The following is a 19,745-nucleotide window of genomic DNA, read 5'->3' on the forward strand; positions in this document are numbered from 1 at the left end:
GAGCATAATTTAATTTATATAAAGATTGATAATTAACATTCAAAATTATACCCAGATATTTAATTTGATCAGTCCACTTCAAATTAATAATATTCTTATAAACTGAATAATCTCCCTCACTTACTAGTAATATTTCACTTTTTTCCCAATTAACTTTATATCCAGAAAGACATCCATATTGTATTAAACATTCCTTCAAATGCAAAAGTGACTGAGCTGTGTTTATTAAATACACCAATACATCATCAGCAAATAAATTAATTTTATACTCCTCATCTAAAACTTTCATACCTTGTATCTGTGTATTTTGTCTTATCAACTGTGCTAAAGGTTCAATCACTAACGCAAACAAAGCTGGTGATAAAGGACAACCTTGATGAGTTGATTGAGTTAACTTAAAAGATTCCGAAATCAAACCATTCATCAATACTCTAGCTACCAGTTTACTATATAGAGCCCTAATCCAACCAATAAAAGAAGGACTAAACTTAATTTTTTTTCACAACTTTAAACAAAAAATTCCATTCAACTCTATCAAATGCTTTTTCTGCATCTAAGGATATCACCATCGGATGATTTAAAGATTGTCAAAATCTATTAATCAAACTAATCACGTGCAAAATGTTATCTGAAGCATATCTTTTCTTTATAAAACCTGTTTGATCAATATGAATCAACTTTGATAAAAATTTAGCCAATCTATTCACTAATATTTTAGCTATTATTTTATAATCTACATTTAACAATGAAATTGGTCTATATGAAGATACCTTCAAAGGATCTCTATCTTTTTTAAGAATTACTGTAATTAAAGCACTAGAACAAGACTCAGGTAAATCATAATGTTCTCCAACTTGACGTAATACATCCCCAAACACTGTAGATAAATCATCATTAAAAATGTTATAAAATTCAACCGAAAATCCATCATCACCAGGCGATTTACTGTTTGGCATTTCCAGGATAGCCATTTTAATTTCCAAATCAGTAAATGGTTCTTCTAACTCCTGTATATCTCCATCCTCTAATATCGGTAAATTCAATTGTGATTTTTTTTTAAAAATCATTCAATCCAATTTTCTGTTTTCCTTCAGATGTATATAACTTTTTATAAAATTCATAATTAATCTCACAAGGTTTATAAGTAATAAGAGAATTCCATCTAACAGCATTAATAGTCCTCAATATCTGTTCTTTCTTTAATTGCCACGTCAATACCTTGTGGTTTCTCTCCCCATGCGTAATGACGTTGTTTAGTCTGATTAATCACACATTCAAATTGATAAGACTGCAAAGTATTATATTTCAATTTCAGCCTAGATAATTCTATTTTCTGATCTTCTGTAGCATCTTTCTGAAATTCCTTTTCTAACTCATCGATCTGTTTCTCTAATTCAAGACTCTGATTTAATCGATTCTTTTTTATTTTAGAAGTATAACTAATTATTTGTCCTCTCAAATAGGCTTTCATAGCATCCCACAATACAAACTTACTTTGAACAGAATTAGAATTTTCTTTCCAAAAAAAATTAATTTGTTTTTTCAAAAAATCAATAAATTCCATATTTTAACAACATTGTATTAAATCTCCAACGATAAACTATTTAAATTTTCTCAGAAGTTTCATATGTAAAATATAACAGAGAATGATCTGAAATCACCCCACTTTTATATTCCGCTTGTTTTATTTTCCTTTGTAAATGTGCTGATACTAAAAAGAAGTAAATCCTTGAAAACGATTCATGTCTAGATGAATAAAAGGAAAAATCTTCCTCTGTCGGATTAAGACTTCTCCAAATATCTACTAAATTAAGATCTTTCATCAATGCTTGAACCTGGATTGCCATCTTGGATTTTTTAAACTTTCTTCAGAGATTTATCTAATAAAGGTTCCAAAACACAATTAAAATCACCACCAACTAAAATATTATTAGCTTGACCCAAACATAAAAATGCATTCAAAATAAATACTTCATCATCTGCATTTGGAGCATAAATATTAAGTAAAGTCCAAAATTCACTAAAAATCTTACAATTCAATTTAAGAATACATCCTGCCTTTTCTTCCATTGATTGTAATTCAAAATATAAATTTTTATGTATCAAAATTGCTACACCTTCAGCTCTAGAATTAAATGAAGAAGAATATACATGCCCAACCCAATCCCTTTTAATTTCACACTTTCCTTCACATTCAAATGTATTTCTTGTAAAAAAGCAATATCAATTTTCATTTTCTTAATATATGCCAAGACTCGCTTACATTTAATCCATCTATTTAATCCTTGAACATTAAAAAAGCAAACCTCAACTTTGACATATCTACTATTATTACTAAATACCAATAATATCTTTATATAAAAACTCAACTCAATGTATACAGGCCCTCCAAAAAAAAATCACAAATTAACAACTAAAAATTAAAAAAAATAAATTAAAAAAATAAAGAAAAAGGGGAAAAAAAAGAAAATTCCGCCCCCCCAAAAAAACTACGAAAAGGTAGTAATCCCCTAAAAATTGGGTGTGGGTCACCCACCAGTGGATGATGACTAGTAAGGAACTTAGTGCAAATCTCTCCCTCCCCAGCCAAACAATCAGTAACATCAAAATATCATAATAACAAAAGAAAAATAGAATAAGAAATTTCTTCTTTTGATCCAAAAAAGACTCCAATCTCGAAGATCCCATTTCAGAAGGAGGTAGACTCTTTCCATTCCCATTTTTCCCATTTCTGCCATTTCTTCCGTTTCTAGAGCTACCAAATTTTTCTTTAGGAGATAATAGTGGACTACGTCTTTGTCCTCTTATATCTGGCAATGAATCAGCAAAAATCATTGCTTCACAATCAGTTTCAAAAAACCGAAATTGATAGTCTCCGTAAAACACCTTCAACACTGCAGGGTAACGAAAAGTAGACTTATAACCTTTACGCCACAAAACTTCTTTAACTGGATTGAATCGATGTCAATGTTGAATAACATCTTGACTCAGATCAGGATTAAAAAAAGACTCTGATATTCTGAATCGATAATGGGGTTTGCGTTGTCTCACATTTGTACTGCAAGTCGAAGTATTGCTTCTCTATCCAAATAACTCAGACATCGAATTATTACCGGTCTCGAGGGTTGACCAGCTGAGGGTATTCTTCTTAAAGCTCTATGGGCTCTTTCCAGTGCCAATCCCCCCAGAGAAAAATTCTTGCCCTAATATTTGCGGAATCCAGTCTTTAAAAAAAACGAAGAGAATCTTGTCCTTCTATACCTTCTGGTAAAAACAATTTTCACATTATTCCTTCTGCTTTGATTTTCCAAATAATCTATTTTTCTTTCTAATTCCTTCTCATGATCTCCTAATTCTATGACTGATTTTTCCACCTTCAACACTTTTTCTGTGTTAGAAGTCACTTGTTGTTTACAGTTCAAAAAAGCAGTCTGAATTTTTTTTTAAAAATTCTTCACAAAATGCATCCACACGTGTCTTAACCATATTTAATTCTGAACTTATACCAGCATTCATTTGAACCATTTCATTCATTTGAGATGTCAACAAAGGTTTTATAACAGCTTGAATAACTGCATTTAATTGCATACACTGTGAATCAGTAAATCTCAGCTCTGCTCTCTCTGACATGGTGGCAGAACAAGGTAACTGCAGCTCCTGCTGCAACTCAACAGAAGGCATTTTAAAAGTTTTACTGTGGGTCTGGACTCCCAGCGACGGAACCCCGACTTCCTCAGGGGGTCGCCGCTGGTTTCCCCCCGAATCTGGTTGTTTTCTCATTAATTCGCGAAGAAAAATGGGGCCGAGACAACTTGAAACAGCCCCAGGCTCAATTTCTTCATTGCCTGAACCCCAAAGATCGCCTGTGGGGGCTGAAAAAAAAACCAATTGCTCACCAAATGAAGGATGGTGCTGGAATTACTCGTTCTCTGGAAGAAGGTGCGTGTTCCCAAGAATTGGAACCTGATTTGGAAAGCCTTTTGATTTCAATGGAGGGAGCATGCAGGAAGATGACTCCATTGTTGGAAATGCATGTAGCCACCTTGTTTTCAATGTCCTTGTATATGCCTATCCAGTAAACTGCTGACTTTGCTCTAAGTTTGCATTTCCAATGATGGGAAAATCCAGAACCCGGGGCCATGGTTTGAGGATAATAGGCAAACCATTTAGGACCGAGATGAGGAGGAATTTCTTTATCCAGATGGTGGTGAATCTGTGGAATTCATTGCCACAGAGGGCAGTAGAGGCAGGTTCATTAAATATATTTAAGAGGGAATTAGATCTATTTCTTCAGTATAAGGATATTAAAGGTTACGGAGAGAAGGCGGGGACGGGGTACTGAACTTTAAGTTCAGCCATGATCTCGTTGAATGGCGGAACAGGCTCGAAGGGTCGAATGACCTTACTCCTGCTCCTATCTTCTATGTTTCTATGTTTCTATGTTTACCCAGTCAGTTGGCTCTACTACTTATGCTGTTACTCGTTTCTCTTCCATTTCTTCCAGCTCCTCCTTTAGCTTTCGTTTCACTCTATTGCCACCTTCCGTGGAGCATGGATTATTGGTTTGTATTTTGGGTCTATAGTAATGTGGTATTCAAAGTTCCCAAAGCACCCGACTGTGTCATCAAAGCATTCAGGGTATATGTCCACGAGCTCGGCCTTATTTGTGATCGGAGGGCGTTGCTCAAGCAGGGTGTCGCTATTGATCCTCTTGGACATTTTATTTTCCCTGATCTCGTTGTTTATAGAGATTAGCTGTAATTCCTGACAATTATTCAGGCCTAGGATTGCTGGTCCATCGGCATCAACCACAAAGAATGTGCATATGATGCTTTTTCCTTTATGTCTGCCTTTTATTTGGACTTTTCCTAGTTGTTTAATCACGGGGCCACCATAGGTTGTGAATGTGATATTTATGGCTTCTAGTGTGCCTTCTTCTGGGTACCCATTCTTTATGTACTCAAGGAACATTTGGCGGTACAGTATAAGCTGGAGGATGTTGCTTTGTGATCCAGTATCCAACTTGAAAATAAAGTTGAATGTTGTTAGTTTGTTTCCAATCTTTTTTTTTTAAACTTGGATCATGGTGTGCAATTCATTTTTATTTTCCTTTTCTTTCTTGGATGTCTTATGGAGGAGTATTGTTTCGATGCCAAGCGTCAGTGAGTTGGAGTCAATGCTGTCACTTCCCTCGACGTGGTGTATTTTGCTTCTGTATTCTTGGTTTCTCTCTCTGTTCGTGTCAGACCTACACATTTTTTTCCAGTGATTGACCTTCCCACAGGTTCTGCACTTCGAACCATACACGGGGCATTTCTTACAGTCATCGAGGGGGTGTAGTCTGCCGCACCTCCTGCAGTTCTCGGATGTCTGCAACTTTCTCTGCGTGTGCTTTATGGCATTGACCCTTCTATCTCTGTGCTGCATGTTGGCCTGCATGAAGAGGGATTGCATTTGTCTCCTAGTGGCCTCAAAGGCCCTAGCTGCGTCTACAGCATCTGCTAGTTTCAAGTGGTCTTTTCCTATGAGAGCTTTCTGGCCTTCAGGATGAGCCCTTCCCCAGATTAGTTGGTCAACTGTTCTCTCCTCGATTTCTCTGAACTTGCATTTTGCTGCAATGTTCTTTAACCTTGTGAGGAAATTATCTACCGAGTCCTCAGGCTCTTGTTTTAATTCCTGGATCTCGTATCGCTTTATTCTATGATTGGATTTTGGTTCCAGATGAGAAGAAATTATTTCTAACATCCTTTCTGGGTTATTTCCTTCCCTTCAGCCAGCTTCCAGCTATTAAACAGGTCTAGTCCTTGCTCCCCCATCCAAAGAATGATATAAATAACCTTTTCCTCTGGTGTGATTCCCTTGAGGAAACTTTTGAATGCCAGGTTGCACTTCTGCTTGAACTTTTTAAAAGCCTCTATGATGTCGTCGGCTTCCCCGTCCATTACCGGCTGCAATGCTACTGCTGTGGCCATTTTCTTCTCCAGCTCTGGTCGTCAGGTAATGGTATTTTTGTTTTTTTTTTTTGTTTCCTTCTCTTCATGTTTATTTTGGTTTATAGGGATTTTTTTTCCTATATGATGTGGGTTTCTGTCAATCCCACAACTGCCACCATGTTATGTTCTCAGTTGTACCATCGGAGGTCTTAATAAACATTAGATTACTGGTCAGGTATGAATACATTGTCTCACTGAGCATGCTCACCAATCAAGTGTGATATGGCTCTATTAGTCGTGCAGTGTTCAAGTTTCCTCTGTATTTAACACTCACCTTTCCTCTGTCCTATGTCCCATCCATATCCAATCAACATCTTTTGTCTGTTGACCTGTATTCAATAGAACCAGAGAATATTACAGCATAAAAACAGGCCCCTACGGCCCTTCTAGTTTGTGCCTATTTTTCTTCCTAGTCCCACTGACCTGCACCCAGTCCTTATCCCTCCATACCTCTCCCATCCATTTTTGTTACATGTTAAAATCAAACTTGCATTCATCACTTCAGCTGGTGGCTAATTCCACACTCCCACTTCTCTCTGTGTGAAGAGGTTCCCCCTCATGCCCCCCCTAAACTTATCCTCTTTTACCTTTAACCCATGTTCTCTGGTTTCTATCTCACCTATCCTCCATGGAAAAATTCTTTGTATATTTACACTGTCTGGACCCCTCAATTTTTAATACCTCTATCAAATTTCCCCCCATTCTTCTACACTCCAGCAAATAAAGTCCTAATCTGTTTAACCTTTTTCTGTAACTCAGTTCCTGAAGTCTTAGAAACATCCTAGTAAATCATCTTTACACTCTTTCAATGTTATGGACATCTTTCCAGTAGTTAGGAGCCCAAAGTTGCACACAATGCTCCAAATTTGGTCTCACGAATGTCTTATATAACTTTATCATAAACATTCTGTATTTGTCTGTATTGATCCATCCCTACAATCCCAACTCCTATACTTAATACTTTGATTTATGAAGGCCAATATGCCAAAAGCTCTCTTTACAATCCTATCCATCTTTGATGCCACTTTCAGGGAATTATGTATCTACATTCCAAGATCCCTATGTTCTGCCACTCTCCTCAGTGCCCTACGATTTACAGTGTATGTCCTTTCTTGGTTTGTCCTTCCAAAATGCAACATCTCACACTTGTCTGCATTAAATTCCATCTGCCATTTTTCAGCCCATTTTTCCAACTGGTCCAAGTCCCTTTGTAAACATTCAAAACCTTCTTCAATGTCCACATTGCCTCCAATCTTAATGTCATCTGCAAACTTGTCGATCCAATTTACCATATTATCATCCAGATCATTGATATATATGACAAAAAAACAATGGCCCCAGCACTCATCCCTAAGTCACACCACTAGTCACAGGACTCCAGGCTAAGAAACAATCATTCACCACCACCACTCTCTGGCTTCTCCTGTCCAGCCATTGTCAAATCCAGTTCACTATTTCTCCATGAATACCAAGTGTCTGAACCTTCCTGACTAACCTCCCAAGTGGGACCTTGTCAATGTCCACATAGACAAAATCCACAGCCTTTCCATCACCAACCTTCCTGGTAACCACCTCAAAAAACTCTATAAGATTGGTTAAACACAACCTACTACACACAAAATCATGTTGACTATCCATAATCACTCCCTGGCTATCCAAATACTAAATACTTGTATATCCTCCCTCTGCCCATTCTTCCCTTGCCAACCTTTTAATTCAGGCACCTGCTTGCTTTTTACTTGACAAGGGGCTCAGGCCTGAAATGTCAGTTATATATCTTTATCTCCCATGGACACTGAGACCTGCTGAGTTCCTCTAGGATTTCCATGATTTTACTATTTTACCAGTGCAAGGTTCAATCAAGAATGGAGAGAACTGTCCTTGAATCTGGTGGTGTGTGATTTCACACTTGTGAATCTTCCTGTCGAAAGGATGAGGGAGATAAGGGTGTGAACTTGGTGGGATGAGTATTTCAATATATTAACTGCTTTTACTGTGGTAGCAGGAAGTGTCGATGGATGTATTCAGTGGAGGGGAGGCTATACCTTGCACAATGTAAGGTGTCTGTGATTGATAGACATTAGTTATCCTACCCTATGACATCACTCCAAGAGCTTCTCAAGGCAGTGTCCTCAGTCCATCCATATAACTGTTGCTTCATCAATAATCTTCCTTCCAATACGAGGTCAAAGTGAGAGTATTTATTCATGATTGCATAATACTCAGTTTCATTCACAACTCTTCAGTAACGGAAGTAGCCTATGCTTTATGCAGCACGATCCAGACAACTTTCAGTCATGTGACTTGTTCCACCCCAAAGCGTTTTCACCATCTACAGGTACATGCTTTAATAGGTATTGCTCCAATAATACTCAAGAGGTTTAACACCATCAATGATAAAGCAGTTCATTTCATTAGTTCCCTGTTAATGTCCCTAAAAATTCATTCCATACACCATTTGAGTACAGTGTCTGCAAAATGAGGCATCTATAAAATTGCATTGAAGTTGTCCACCTTAATATTTATTCTGCAGATATGCAAAGGTGCAGATCAACGATGATATTTGTTTTCAGATAATTATGTGCAAAATATTTTAAGCTCAAGTGTTTCACAATTGGTCAGGTCTCTGAATTCTTAAGTATTTCTCCAGCATCCATTTATTATACTTTATCGCATGTGTTTTATGATAAGCAACGAACTGTTATCCATTTCTGATAGCTAATTCTAAATAGATTTATTCCTACATTAATCCAAGTTATAGCTTGACTAAACTGTCATTCAAATGATTCAGGTAGTCACAGACATCAATGTGCAAGCATACCACAATACTGAATGTCATTACTCGACCAAGTTCCCAGTATGAAATACAATGATGAAGGATATGGTCATAGAGGCTGATGAGAAAGCCAGTAGCTGAAATGCCTCATTTGCTATAATTCCTCAATAAATTAGCATTTTAATTGACAAAAAGATAGAAACAGATTCTTGTTAAAAATACATTTCCTTGCAAAGTAATTTTATTATGAAATGGACATTATTTTGCAATACCTTCAATCTATCCATTATTTTATAGCAGTGTATCATTTTCTTTCATGCTGGTAAAAAATAGCATCAGTGAGCCTCAAGCAAGATTACTGATTAAAATATAGTTACTCTCCCAGATCACTGCATGTGTGGAATTGATTCATAGCAATAATGATCAATTCTCCACGGGTTAATTTAAAAAAAAACAGTATAAGATCAGATTATGGTTAGATCAGTATGTACATCCATTGATCGAGCTGTGCAAGAAAACATAATGGAGAATCATGCATATTTATGGTTGGTTGCAACATCATTCTTACTGTTGGTGGACAAAAGTAAGTTATAGTATTTCAGAATTGTTTAAATGGACATTCAGGTAGTTAAAAAAAAAAAAGAGGCTTATGCACGCTTGGTTGACATTAAGCACAAACACTAGTTATGTTGCATCTGTAGAAAATGGTCTTTGGGCCACCTTTGCAGTATTGTGTGCAGTTCTGGCCATCACATTACAGGAAAAAATCTGGAGCCTTTGAAAAAGGTGCAGGTGAAATTAACCAGGCTGAGGGATGACCTGATATAAAATTAGGAGTAGCGTAGATTGTCAGTCTTTTTCCCACAAGTTTCCCAGGATACAGATGGGCACAGGTTTAAGGAGAGAGGAGAAAGTTTGAAGGAGATTTATGACAATTTTTTTTGTTTTGCCCAGAGGGTGGTAGGTGCCTGAAGTGGTAGAAGCAGATAAGGTCATGGTATTTAAGAACCATAGTGGTTTTCAAATTGCTCCTCCCCTAAACTCACATTCCACCTTAAATATTCCCTAAGCTATAAATGCTCTGTGATTAGTAAGGGATTGCTTAAGGTGGTATGTGAGTGGGAAGGGAAGGTAAAAACTGCTCTGGACCCAATTGTTACGGAAATATTTTGCTTGAGAAAAATTGTTATTGGTCCATTTCCTTTGGAGTTATGAAACAGTGCATATAATGAGTCAATTAATTATGATTAAAACAGTGGTTTTCAAACTTTTCTTTCCACTCACATACCACCTTAACCATTCCCTTACAGAGCACTTATGGCACAGGGATTGCTTAAGGTGGAATGCAAGTTTAGGGGGGCAGTTTGCAAACCACTGATTTAGATGGATACATAAACAGTCAGGAAATAGAAGGACATTAAGCTTGTTCAGGCAGATGGGATTGGTTTTGATTGTCATAATGGTGGATGCAGACCTTATGGGATGAAGGACTGATGTTATGTTCAATGTTCTAATAAAAAATTGCTATTTGCTTTTTACCTAAAATGGATCTGAGCATTTTGTAAAAGTGAGAAACTAAGAACTGATAACTAAGATATTTGGGAATGCAGCTATGGATGTCATAAAATGTTTAAGGATAGATACAGAATATATTTGAAAAAAAAATCTATTGGAAAATTTGTCTCTATTTCAAGAATGTGGAATTAAATGTTCCGTTTTGTTGACTATACCAAATGTACTAAAGTTCAGCCATTTCACCTGAGGCAGGTTCATAGGCTTCAGATGAAGGGACAGCATAATTTGAATCCTTTGGACTCTGGCCAATTTTAACCTTTCATAATATATACTCCAGTCGGGCTCCATGAACAGTACAAACGCCAGTACCAACCAGCTGGTGTTTGGGTATAAAACCAGTCCCAGAAAATGGGGACACGAAGCATGAGCACTTGTTTGAAGCCCTTGAAAACAGGGACCATGGAGTCCAAAGGGTTAATAGAATATGAGCAAGCTGAAGTGGATTAACTAAGAGCATTATTGCCAAGACCAGCGTAAAGTTCCAGTTAATATTAAAAATTAAGAGGAAAAATAACCAAGATTTAATGGTAAAAAGAAATGATTTCCAGAACAATACTGCATAGAAACAGGCCCTTCATCCCATCTAGTTCATGCAGGACTGTTTCCACCTAGCCCCATCGACTTTCACCCTGACTGTAACCCTCCATGCACTTCCCATCCATGTACCTATCCAAATTTCTCTTAAATATTGAAATCGTATCTGTATCCATCACTGCCACTGGCAGCTCATTCCATACTCTCACCACCCTTTAAATGACAAAGGTATCTGTAATGTTACCATTATACATTTTACTTTTCAGTCTTAATTCAGGTCTTCTGGTTCTTGCTCACCCAACCTCAGCAGAAGAAGCCTGCTTTCCATATCCCACCTAATATTTTATTTCAAATCTTCCCTCATTCTCTGACAATTCAGGGAATAAAATCCTAACTTATTCAACCCTTCCCAAAAACTCAGCTTCTCATCCCCAAAAAATGATTCTAAATGTTCTCTCCACTTTTTCAATCTTAATGATATCTTTACTGTAGGTAGGTAACCAAAACTGCATGGAGTACTCAAAAATTTCCCTCTTATACAGGTTCTACATAACATTCCAACTCCTACTCAATACTTTGATTTATGGAAGCCAACATACTCTCTTTATGGCCCTAACTATTTGTGATGCAACTTTCAGGGAATTATGTAATTGTATTCCCAGATTTCTCATTCTGCCACACTCAATAGTTCTCTACCATTTACCACCTATGTCACATGCTTTTACGTTCTCCCAAAGACTGAAGTGGGCAAGACTACTGGCCACCATTATGTCAACCTTCTATAGAAGCTCTTGCAAGTGTCTGACCAGCTGCATCACAATGTGGTACAGTTGCTGCAGAGAAATGGATCGGAGATCAATGCACAGGACCATAAGAACGGCAGAGAGAATCACAGGAGTCTACCTCCTTCCCATCATCATTATCCATCAGGATAGTTGTCTGAAGAGGGTATGCAAAATCATTGAGGACCCCTTCCACCCTCCACATAATACCTTTCAGCTGCTCCCATCAGGGAAGTATCAGAGCCATCACCACCAAGCTGAAGAACAGTTTGTTCCCATAGGCAGTGAGAATGCCAAACAACCAAATGAACTGCTCACATCTGAGACTCTCATTTGTAAAAAAACATTTATTTGTATAAATAAAATACTTTCCCTTCAAATGTATTGTTGTCTGTATGCATGTTAGGTCTGATTGTGTTTTGCACCGAGGACTGGAGAACACTATTTCATGATGTTGTACAATCAGATGACAATAGACTTGACTTGAAAAGTGCAACACCTCACACTTGACCACATTAAATTCCATCTGCCATTTTGCATCCCATTTTTCCACCTGGTCCAGATACCGCTGCAAGCTTTGAAAGCCTTCCTCACTGTCCACTCCACCCCCCAAACTTAATGTCATCTGCAAATTTGCTGATCCATTTTAACACATTGTCAACCAGGTCGTTGCTATAGATGGACCCAGCACTGATCACTGAGGCACACTACTAGCCACAGACCTCCAGTTATTCATTACCACTTTTGCTTCTCCTACAAAGCCAACATCTAATGAAATTTACTATCTTATCCTGAACACTAATCGACATAACCTTCCTCTTGGAAGAATCCAGAAAGAGAATAATGAACTTTAAAATCAAAGCCAGGCCATTCAAGGTTATTGTCAGAAGGAATTCCTTCATACAAGTGCAAGTCTGAAATTCACATCATATTGGGACCAGATAAAATTACACTTGTGTGAAGCAGTAAGGAGGATGGATGGAATTGAGGGCAGATCACCCATTTATCAAATTGAACAGCAAAACAAATCCAAATGTTGAACAATCTGCTCTTTAAAACATATGGAACTAAATGTGAAAGTATGTTTTGATCCTGTGTATATCATTATTAGACACTTCTCTAGTCTGAGAAGAACCCCAAATTTATTCTGTGATTTGCATATGTTACTCTGTGTATTTAGTGCATTATTTCACTACAAGGTCAAATCTCTTCATGAATATACATATACCCTGCAGAAAAAATAACTGAAACCAATTATTAAAAGAAAAGATCTGGGCATTTCAGTGAAGGTCATAAAGGTTAATCAAATGAAGCATTTCCAACTCAATCCCAGTGGATCTATTATTAGCATTGACAAAGACTTGGGGCATTTCTCGAGTTAACTTTTTTCTAGGGTGTTAGATTTAAAAATGGGTGGCTTTGAACATTAACCTGAGTTACCATCCTTGTGATATCACCAGTCTCCCTTGGAGCTCACTTCCCTGCCCTAAGATAGAGATAATAGACAACTTTAGGTTCTGAGGAATAAATATCTCCAGTGACCCATGCTGAGCCAACCACAATCAATGCAATGGCTGTAATGAAAGTCATCATGGTTGCAATGCAACTAGCAATGCCTCAAGGATTACAGCTTCTGTTTGATTTTACTTAGCTGCCAGCAGGAGACTGCAGAATGTAAGATCTGTAATGGAGGCTTTCAGCCTCATGGCATGCTTCATGGAGCTGTTTACAACAACTTTAAAGAACAAAAACATTTTTATTCATCCATATGTCGTCTAAAAACTCACACATACGAAAACAAGATGAAACATGGTGTGAGAAGTGGGATGAAGGAAATTAAAAGGAAAATTAAAAGTCAGCAACTGATCAGCAAAGAGAAAGTAAAGAGAAAAATGGAAGGATTACATCCACCAGCAAAACTTCAGCTAGTAGGTAATGTGGCTGAAAATTGGAACAGATTTAAACAACATTTTGAATTGTATTTAGTGGCAGTCAAAGCTGATGAGAAAAGTGATAAAGTGAAAATGACAGTTTTCATACATGTCATGGGATGAGGAAGCCCTGGAGCTATATAACAATTTCACATTTGCTGCTGAAGGAGACAAAATGAAACTGTAAAAAAAAAATGGAATAGTTTGAGGCTTACTGCTTACCTAAACATAACATGACATTTGAAAGGTACAGATTTTTCACACGTGCACATAAAATGAAAGAAAGTATTGATCAGTATGTGACTGAATTGAGAATGTTATAAGCCCAGATGACCCCAAAATCCAGCAGCAATAGAAATTCACCAAGACAAATGGTTAGTTAAACAAAAGTTACTTTTAATTTTCTTTAAACATAAAATCAGGATCAAACTTTAACTTATTACTATTAACTTAACCCCCTTCTAATTCCAAGTGCACATGTATGTAATGTGTGTGTAAGTTCAAAAATGTTCTTTGATTTACAGTCCTATCTCACTTTTCACTCCTCCAAGTTCACTAGTTGCAGTCAATTCTTATATTGGGCCCAGAATTTAACATTTATGAAGTTCACCAGGCTTTGTGCTTGAAAGGTAAATGGTTACCACTCAGGAAGGTTCTTGTCGGTTTTCCAGAGACAGATTTATTGCTCGTTGGACACAAATTGATTCCTTCCGAACAGCAACGTCAGTATCTTGCCAAAGAATACTGCCTTATCAGGGTTTTCCAGATGATAACCTCTTTCTTTCGGGTCACCACAGAGTTCCTTTTTGGTTTCCCTTATTTCAAGTGAAACATTATAAAGCCAGACCTCTCCTCTTGTATGGACCACAAGGGCTTTGACCAGGCTGAATTAAGAACTCACAACCCATCTTCAAAATGGGTTTTTCCACAAGCTTACCAGCTTGTCATGTTCCAGTCTCAGCTGCTGCTGAACTGTAGAATTATAAAACTGAATTCGCACGCACGCACGCACGCACGCACGCACGCACGCACGCACGCACGCACGCACGCACGCACGCACGCACGCACGCACGCACGCACGCACGCACGCACGCACGCACGCACGCACGCACTCTGCTTGCAAAACCACATGACCGTTCTAGAACAGCAAACTGCATTCAGATAGACTGCAGCACCGGACCTAATCTTCTGAGTTTATTCATCTGTTGCTTTCCAAAAAAATAATCCATTACTCCACAACATGTCCAATTCACACCAACTTGTGAAGTCTCTATAAGCATTCTTCAAAGTTTTAGTAAAGGCACCCGGAGCAAAGACTGTCTGGCTTGAGCAGAGCTCTGGCATTATAAATGAGATCTGTGTCGTGAAGTATTTGTATCTTTTTGTTTCCTAACTAAAAAAAATCCACAATTTATCTCCTTTTAAAACATACATGAAATATATAACATAATCCATCACAAGAAACAGAAACAAAACATGTGAATTTAGTGGTCTGATCGATTCGCTAATAAAAGACAAATTTGTGGGTGGTATTCCAGATAATAGTCTAAAGACTGCTAAGGGAGCAAAATATAGACCTGGAGAAAAAAACATTGTACTCTGTAGGGCTACAGATACTGTAAAATTGCAGGCAAAAGAGCTGTTCAGTGAAACAAACTGCAACGTGGATACAGTGAGCAAGAACAAACATAAACCATTTAATAAAAAGAGTGCCAAAGTGGAAAGAGAGACATGGCCAGCGAACAAAAATGAAAGGGACAATCAAAAGCCAGGTCGTCAATGTGATACACAACACCTACCTAATAAGTGTCCAGCATATGGTAAAACATGTGCAACAAAAGCAACCATTATGCCCATTGCTGTAGGGACCAAGTGCAGAAAAGCAAGGTTCATGGAGTAGATGAAAGTGGATAGAGGAATTCTATGTAGACGTTGTGACTGAAAACAAGAATGAAAACAGACTAGAAGTTGACATTAAAAGTGAATGACATATACATTTCAGTTAAATTGGATACTAGAGCACAAATTAATGTAATATCAGAGACTGAATATAAGAAGATTAGATGCAGACCAAAGATGTATGGTACTAAAGTGAAGGTAGACAGGATATTCAGGTACTGATATACCAGTGCAAGGAGAATGCATGGTCAAAATGAAACACAAGGACAAAGAGCATATGCTAGTATTTATTGTGGTACCAAATGACATACAGGTTCAACAGCCTGTGAGAAACTGAACCTGGTTTAAAAAAAGTCCTCATTGTGGAAAGCAAAGGAGAGACATTCTATGACGAACTCATAAAAGAGTACAATGATCTATTTCAGTTTAGGCTGCCTTCCAGGAGAACACACGATTAGAGTAGATAAACATGTGCCACTGATAATAAAGGTACACAATCCTTTATCCAGACATCCAAAATATAGGAAGTTCCAAAATCCAGCAAGTGGGGAGAGTGACGGCAGTGCGAGTCGGGAGGGTGAGGGGGAGAAACCGGCAGCAAAGTTGGGTGGGTGAGGGAAGAAACTGATAGCACGAGTCAGGGGGGGGGGGGGTCGAGGGGGGAGACCAGCAGCACTAGTTAGGCAGACGAGGGTGGGGTGGAGAAGATGGCAGCACGACTGGAAGGGGCTGGGGATGGATACAGCAGCACAATTTAGGTGGGCTTAAATCTGGCTTTCCAAAATCCAGAAAAATCCAAAATTTGGAACACACTGTCTCCCAAGGGTTCCGAATAAAGTATTGTGTACCCGTACATCCATGCAGAAAAGTTATATTTGTACTTCAAAAGCGACTAAAGGCAGAGTTGGACAGGATGGAAAGACTGAACATGATTCAAAAAATAGATAAGCCAATGGAGTTGGTGAGTTCACTCATCATTGTGGACAAAAAGAATGAAAGCTTAGAATTTGCCTGGATTCAAGAGATCTAAACAGAGCTATAAAGAGAGAAAACATTAAGCTTCCGAGCATGAAGGAATCATGTCACAGTTTGCAAATGCAAAGCTTTTCAGCAAGTTAGATGCATCATCAGGATGTTGGCAGTTGAAATTGGATGAAGCAAGTTCGAGACTTTGCACGTTCAATAATCCATTTGGCAGATCCAGGTTCATAAGGTTACCATTCAGAATTGCCTCAGCTCCTGAAGTGTATCACAAAACTATCCATATGGTCTATGAGCACCTGGACAGAATTTATACCTCAATGGAAGACATCATAGAATGGGGAACCACGAGAATAGAGCATGATGAGAGACTATGGAAAGTGCTGGAAGCAACAAGGAAAGCATACCTGAAGCTGGATAGAGAGAAATGCCAGCTCGGGTTACACAACTAACATTTGTAGGAGATAATATTGGCAGTGAGGGCATCAAATTAGATCCCAAAAAGGTGTCCCCCAATGGAAACATGCCAAGGCCAAAATGCAAAAAGGATGTACAGAGGTTTAATGCAATGGTCAACTCTATGGGTAAATTCATATCCTACCTCTCAGAAAAGATGGCTCCATTGAGAAGACTAACAGAAAAGAACATTGAATGGGAGTGGGATCATGAGCATGAAAAGTCATGGAGGGAACTAAAGAAACTTCTCACAGAGGAACCATTTCTGAGGTCTTATGACTCAATGAGACCCATCAAGGTATCATCAGACGTATCACATAGTGGGCTCGGTGCAGTTCTTCTGCAAAAATATGATGACTGGTAACCTATTGCGTATGCATCACTCTCAATGACAGACATGGAGATGTGATACGCTCAAATTGAAAAGGAGCTGCTCAGCATCACATATACCTGTGAAAGATTTCATCAGTTTATGTCAGGACAAGCAATCAGTTTAGAGACAGACTGCATTGCATTGTTCCAAAAGCCATTAAATGAATGTCCACTGAGAATACAAAGAATGATAATTAGGCTGCAATACTATACACTGAATGTGGTGTACACTCTGGGTAAGCTAATGTACACAGCAGACACATTGTCTAGAGCTGTTCACACAAGAGAGCCCGCAAACACCAAAATAGATGAAGATGTGAATGCCTTTGTGGACATGATGACAAGTGCACTGCCCATATCAGATGCAAAAATTGAACTCAAAGTCAGAGACAAACAAAGATGAAACACTGAGACAACTGAGAAAAACATTTTGGATCGATGGCCCAACATGAAGCAGGACTGCTCACCTGACGTTTCAGAGTACTGGAACTGCAGGGTGGAATTATCAGAGGTTGAAGACAACATCTACAAAGGAATTAAAATCCTTATCCAAAAGAGTCTGAGAAAAAAAGATGCTAAAAAGGATCCATGGAGGACATATCGGAATCAAAAAGTATAAGAAAAGAGCACCAGAGGTGGCCTTGAATCAACAATGATACAACAAATGAAGTGCAAAGTGTACAATATGCCAGAAATATCAAGCAAGCAATCCTTCAGAACCACTAAAGTCACAGACTATTACCCCCTGTATCCAGAGGTGTGTAAACTGAACACCACCACTGCAGATGCTGTAATAACAGGTATGAAAGTCATATTCTCAAGACATAGCATGGCAAGCGAGATCTTCACAGACAATGGACCCGAATTTTACAATTCAAAGATCCGACAGTTTGCCAAAAAGTGGGTCTTTGTACACACCATGTCAAGTCCTCATTTTCCACAGTCCAATAGTCTAGTGTAAAAAAAATCAGTACAGACAGTGAAAAGACTGATGAACAAGGCAAAAGACAGTGGAACAGACTTCTACCAGAACATGCTAGTATACCCCACAATGCCACTCGAGTGTGGTATGTCACCAGCACAACTCCTTATGGGACATAGGCTAAGATGAAACCTAGCAACAAAAAGGGGGAGAATGAGTAAATTCAAAGAACAACAGAAAGAAAAGCAAAAGTATTATTTTGACAGAGGAACAAAAAAAACCTACTGGAACTCTACACCTGTGACGAAGTAAGGCTAAAAAAACAAAACAAACTTATGCAATCAGAAGGAACCTGTCCTTAGTGAAGTCCAACCAAGATCATACACCATTCAGACAGGTGAAGATACTGTTCTGAGAAGAAATCATTGAGATCTTCAAATGGGACCAGCCACAGTAGATGACAAGACGGATACTGTTGGAACAACCTGGATACACATCTGAGAAGACATCGTCTGAGGAAATAACTCAGATTCAAGGACAATCAATCAGGAGATCATCAAGACATGTGAATCCTCCCAAGAGACTCATTGAACAATTTTAAAGACTCCTGTTATAGAATAAAGTAGTACTATCTTATTCACTCTTCAAGTTTTAGTGTATGTAAATGTGAACACACAAAACAAGGTTAAAAAGTGTTAACAATGTTGATAATAACAAAAATGGAAGGTCCTGGTGTTAAAGTTAAAATTACAGAGTTATATAAAGAATAAATGTCAGATAAAAATAAGGTACTTTTGTTTCAAGAAAGAGAGATGTAATGATTGCGATCATGGTTGCAGTGCAACTAGTAATGCCTTAAGGATTATAGCTCTGTTTGATTATACTTGGGTTCCAACAGGGGCTGACACGGAGCAGGAGACTGCAGTATATTACATCTGTAGTGGAGGCGTTCATCCTCTTGGCATTCCACATTTGCTATTTACATCAACTTTAAAGAACCTTTTCCTTTATCCATGTGTTGTCTAAGAACTCACCTATGAATACAAGATGAAACAATGGCCAAGAAGGCTCTCTAAAGTATCTACTTTCTCAGGAGCCTAAAGACATTTGACATGTTCCCAGCGTCCCTCAATAACTTCTGCAGATGAACCATCAAGAGTATCCTGCCAGGATGCATTGCTGCATGGTATTGAAGCCACTCCACCCAAGACTGTAAGAAACTGCAAATGCAGCTCAAATATCACACAAACCTCACTTTCCTCCATCCACACTTCCTAATGCTTCATAAAATCAACTAAAGCACATCCCACCACAGCCACATTCCCTTCTCCCTCCTCCCATTGGGAAGAAATTGTGCAAAACCAGGTTCAAAGACTGCTTCTTTCCCACTACTATCAGACTAATGAACAATCCTCACACTGGTGAAGTAATATTGTCCTTACTGCATTTGAACTGATCCCTCATTGTAAGTCCACTCTCTGCACTCGATTTTAAATTTTAAAAAAATATTTAGACATAAATTTT

The sequence above is a fragment of the Narcine bancroftii genome, chromosome 2, assembly GCF_036971445.1.
Source record: "Narcine bancroftii isolate sNarBan1 chromosome 2, sNarBan1.hap1, whole genome shotgun sequence".
Lineage (NCBI taxonomy): Eukaryota > Metazoa > Chordata > Chondrichthyes > Torpediniformes > Narcinidae > Narcine > Narcine bancroftii.